Below are 6,086 nucleotides of genomic sequence, written 5' to 3' on the forward strand. Positions count from 1 at the left end.
TCTAAAAAACAAAACAAAACAAAAAAATGTTTTAGTTGATGTTGTGAGAAGCACCTCAGGAAAGCTAAGAGCGGGAGAAATAATCTTCCCCAGGAAATAACACAACAACTGGTTATCTAATATCAAGTGATCAATTCAGAAAAATGTAACATTATTTGTAATACCCTTAAAAGATTGGTTTTGAATTATTTAGGAATATATAAACAGATAAAGGAGGCCATTACATCACAGTCTCAAAAAATAAAATACATAATGATGAACAGGAGAAAAAAGAATGAATCATGTTACTTTAAATGCAAAATTTTAAAATTAAGTACTTAATATTATCTTTACTTGTATTTTTGCTACTTTGATTTTTGATACACTTGTGTTAAGAAACCTGCCCATAGTGATCATTCTACATTCTTCCTCAGGACTTTGTGGCTTGTTACTTTATAATTGGTATCTTGTTCAGTGAGAAGATATTCTTTTTTCTTTTATTTAAAATTGATTTTTTATGTGATATATTTTGACTACAGTTTTCCTTCCCTCTACAACTCCTAGTTCTCACCACCTGTGTTCTCACCACCTGTGTTCTCACTCAGATCCACCATCTTTAAGTTTCTCATTGAAAAACAAACAGTAATGTAAGGTATAATAATAATAAAGCAAAATATTATAAGATAAAAGAAAAATAAATCTAAATAGGACAAAACAAATAAGCAGAAAGAACAGAGCCCAAGAAAAGTCACAAGAGTCACACACCCCCTTATTTACACACCCAGGGAATATTGTGGAAGAAGAGGAGAATAGAATGTAAAAGCTAAAGGCGTAGAGGACGCCAAAGAAGAATGCCTTCTAAACACAGCTGGACAGCTGCACATATAAACTAACAGATACCAAGGTAGCATGCACACTAACTGTACCTGGTGGTGTCATAGAGGTGAAAGGAGAAGTGGACACATGCTCACTTCCTAACTCAGAAGTAATATCTAATTGATAACCACCTGAAATTAAAATTATTTTTTTATGACATAGTCCCACTGAAGAAGCAAACTACTCTTAAGAGTAGGTCTCAGACCTTTTCTCAATCTCTTAGTTGACTGTTTAGTCCTATTGACTAATCCTACATCCTATAACAGGCTAATATCCAATATATACAAAGAACTCAAGAAGTTAGACTTCAGAGAATCAAATAACCCTATTAAAAATGGGTTACAGTGCTAAACAGAGAATTCGCAACTGAGGAATATCAAATAGCCAATTCACAACCGAGGAATATCAAATAACCAAGAAGCACCTAAAGAAATGTTCAACATCCTTAGTTATCAGGGAAATGAAAATCAAAACAACCCTGAGATTCCATCTCACAACAGTCAGAATGGCTAAGATCAAAAACTTAGGTGACAGCAGATGCTGGCAAGGATGTGGAGAAAAGGAACACTTTTTCATTGTTGGTGGGGTGGCAAGCTGGTACAACCACCCTGGAAGTCAGACTGGTGGTTCATTAGAAAATTGGGCAATCTGAGGACCTAGTTATAATGCTTCTGGGCATATACCCAAAAGATTCAGACCACCTGAAGCTCAAGAAAGAAGACCAAAATGTGGATGCTTCGGTCCTTCTTGGAAGGGAGAACAAAATACTCAGGGGAGTAAATATGGAGACAAAGTATGGAACAGATACAGAAGGAAAGGCCATTCAGAGACTGCCCCACCTGGGGATCCATCCCATATACAGTCATCAAATGCAGACACTATTGTGGATGCCAGCAAGTACATGCTGACAAATACAGACGCAGATGCTCACAACCAACTATTGGATTGAGCATGGGGTCCCCAATGTAGGAGTTAGAGAAAAGACTGAAGGAGCTGAAGGGGTTTGCAACCCCATAGGAAGAACAACAACATCAATCAGCCAGTCTCACCATAGCTCCCAGGGACCAAACCACCAACAAAGGAGTGCATATGGAGGGATCCATAGCTCTTGCCATATATGTAGCAGAGAAGGGCCTTGTCAGGCATCAATGGGAGGTGAGGCCCTTGGTCCTGTGAAAGCTTGATGCCCCATTGTAAAAGAATGTGAGGGCAGGGAGGTAGGAGTGGTTGGGTGGGCTGGGGAACACCCTCCTAGAAACAGGGGATTCAGTGGGGCACTGGAAAAGGGGATAACATTTGAAATTTAAATAAAGAAAATATCACCAAAAAAAAAAAAAGCCACATATTAGTAGCACACACTTTTAATCCCAGCACTTGGGAGGCAGAGGCAGGCAGATTTCTGAGTTCCAGGCCAACCTAGTCCACAAAAGTGAGTTCCAGGACATCCAGGGCTACACAGAAAAACCCTGTCTAAAAAAAAGAAAAGAAAAGAAAAGAAAAGAAAAGAAAAATAAGAAAATATCCTATAAAAAAAAAAACGTAGAGTAGGCCTCAGGCCCAGCAGTGGATGATGATCAACAGAAAACAAATTCAATAATATATTTGGAGGTTTCTTGTCTGATAACATCATATTAGGGACTTTCCTTTTGTTTAACTTTTATTTTAATATTTATCCATGATTTTATTCTACAGGTTCTGCATATATATATATTATAGCTTACAGTTTTGTGTTTTTATGGAATTCCCAAGTGTGTGAAAATATATGTAACAGAGACCACAAAGTCACCTCTAATAATCCATAAAACCCATGGGTTGGATGCTCCTAAAAGCTAAGGTAATATTTCAAAGGTAAACATTCCAAATATGAGCAATTCAAGCACAAGATTCACCATATGTTGTTATGCTCTGCTTTTAGGTCTAGGCAGCACTAGAAATGTTTCATTTGAAAAATTCCTAAGGGAGATAATAAACAGAAAATGTGATGGAATGTGTGCAACATAAGCAAAGAAGAGGTGAATACAGAATAAAAGAAAGGAAAAGTGGAGCGATGTGACACACAAGAGGTCACTGTGGGGAGAAAACAATGGAAAAAATATAAAACACATGTACATAAGAATGCATAATTAAAATTGCTACTCTGGAAGGCACTCCTTTTTTTTTTAAGATTTATTTATTTATTTTAAGTAAATGAGTACACTGTTACTGTCTTCAGACACACCATAAGAGGGCATCAGATCCCATTACAGATGGATGTGAGCCACCATGTGCTTGCTGGGAATTGAACTCAGGACCTCTGGAAGAGCAGTCAGTGCTCTTAAACTCTGAGCCATCTCTCCAGCCCCTGGATGGTATTCTAAAGGTCAGTTATAAGTTACTTTAAAGAAAAATCTCCATGAATCTCTGTATCATAGTCCCTAACACAATAATTTTTTATTTAAAATGTTATATTTTTAGCACAAAATTCAGTGGAGAATCTTCCTTTCCAGAACTCTATTTCCTGGACAGTCGATAAACCATCAACATATTAGTTAATACAACATCAATCTTGTACTTGAAGTGTTCATACTTGGAATGTTTACCTTTGAAAGATAACCTTAGCCATTAAGAGCATCCAGCCCATTGTTTTTATGGACTATTATACATGACATTCCCTGTCTCTCATTACTTCAGTTTTCATAAGACTCTCAATGAATCTTAACTCTATTGATTTTAGACTCCATTAAGTCACTATAAAAGTGTTTTACATGTTTATATCTATAAAAATTACTTCTGACCCTCATTTTGAGGTTTTCCAAGAGCTGCAAATCTCTGCATTACTACATTCTGTACAAATTCTTATTGTGTATTGAATTTATTTTTAAATTCATGTGTATCTCTATGAGCCTGAATGTACTTATGACAGGAGAGTCCAGGTGCCCACAGAAGCTTAAGGGCATCAGATCCTCTAAAATTTCATTTAGACAGTTTTAAGCCATTTGCTATGGATACTAGGAACAAAATCTCTATACTCTAAAAAAGCAGTTATATGCTTAACTGATGAATCATCTCTCCAAAGTACATATATTTAGCAAAGTCCTGATATTACTAATATGGAAAGTTCTAACATACTCATATAAGCAAATAATTTTCTGAAGGTAGGTACAGCCTTACTTCTTTCTGTTTTACTAACAACATAAAAAAGAATTTAGCACTCACAGCAGAGAACTTAGAACTGGCTAAATGTAGTTTCGCATTTATATTGACTCACTTAAAAATCTTTGGGCTTTTACTCTTCCACATAAGTGCCAAATTGTGTAAATGAAATATACTAAATACTAAAACCAAATAATGACTCCAGTTTTCCTTTAAATAGTACCCAGAGAGGACCAGGGTATACTCGGAGATAACCTAAGACAGTGTTAAATATGTGGATTCTAGAACCATAAGGATTGTTAGGAAATGATTTGTGTGCCATGAGTGCCATTCATTATCAAAAAGTAATAAAAGTATCAAAATGTATTTTAAAGATATATAAATGTGTTATTAAACTGATTAAGTTTGAGGAAATATCTAGGAATGGTATTAAAAAGATAGAGAAACTAGTTTCAGTAATTTTTACAATATAGGTAAGCCCCTCTAAAATTTAGAAATGAGCTACCTATACTACAGGGCAGTTTGATTAGTACAGTGTTCCTAAATGATGAGAGTTGTAAGACAACGTTCATCTATAGGTCCAGACTTTTCTTCTCATGTATATGAATGTATTATTTGTCTTCTCTAGTGGATGCATATGAAAATATAGGTAATAAAATTCAACTACACTAGCAGTAATGCTAAAATAGTGGATTTTGGCTGGCTAGGTTTGTAATAAGCAAACAATATGAAAAGCTGCATGTGAGATATTTAAAAAAATAATTTCTTCACTGAAGCAATCTCTTTATTATGAATTATATGTTTATCATAACATTACAAGGTAGAAATTGAATAACACAATAATACTTATTTAAAAGCAAGGATATAAAGCAAAGCAACGTGAAAGAATAGATGTAACTCTATGTAATGATCCATATTGCAATGAAAATAATGTTATCCTTTTTTTTTTTTTTGGTTGTGATCTCCCAAAATTGATGAAGATTGAAAAGAAATTTAGTAGTTTCTTTGTACATAAATTATAGAATAAAATTTTGATTATTCTAAAAATTGCCTTGCTGGGTGTGGTGGTGCACGCCTTTAATCCCAGCACTTGGGAGGCAGAGGCAGGCAGATTTCTGAGTTTGAGGCAGCCTGGTCTACAGATTGAGTTCAGGACAGCCAGGACTATATGGAGAAACCCTGTCTCAAAAACAAACAAACAAAAGCCTTTAAAATCTAAGTAAAATGTTGAAGTGCAATGCAATTTTGACTAAACATGATATTAACACATAACAGTTCTATGAAAAATTCTTTACCACCATGAAGATATCAGAGATATATATTTGAAAATATAAATATTAAATGTGCTAACTAGTAATGAAGATATAGAAATATGTGCTCATATCCACTTAACTTGGTATTCAGGATATCGAATTCAATTTCAGCAGCACATGGTCAGTTGAAATTATTGACTGCTAGTATAATCAGCTAGGCACTGCTATGTAAATACTCAAAAATAAAATTGAAATGATCCTAAGATAAGGATTAAGAACAGTCATAAAGTAATATGCAGGAATAGACACACAAGTCCACTATTCTGATACATTAATCAAAAATTCCTATCTCAAAAACTTTATTTCCTGAAATGCAGATATAAGTCTTTTAATTTCTCATGAATGTAGATGATTCAAAATTTCCCACACTGACTTTTCTCTAATCTCACTTAAATGCTACCTGAGAAAAATAAAGTTCCATGTGACATTGTTTTATTGTTACTTGTAATATGAAAGGGTCCCATAACTGTTTTAATCTTCTAAATATTCCTTAGGCTCAACCATTAAGGAATAAGGCTCACAACTACCTTGATCAGAATTTCAACTGAAAATTTATTCTTAATTGTCAAAGACTTTGTATAACAAAATATGCCTACATGAAGACAGCACAGCATCTTTTGTTAGAATTTATTTCTAATTTTCAATTTATAGTTAATAACATTCAGTGAGAAAACACTCTTATTTTATGTTGTTAGGAGTTTTACACCAGAGCTTTTTAATAGAATTTTTCATCTCTGAATTTCTCAAGGTATATATCAATGGATTCAACATGGGACTAACAACCGT

Source organism: Mastomys coucha, unplaced genomic scaffold (assembly GCF_008632895.1).
Source record: "Mastomys coucha isolate ucsf_1 unplaced genomic scaffold, UCSF_Mcou_1 pScaffold15, whole genome shotgun sequence".
NCBI lineage: Eukaryota > Metazoa > Chordata > Mammalia > Rodentia > Muridae > Mastomys > Mastomys coucha.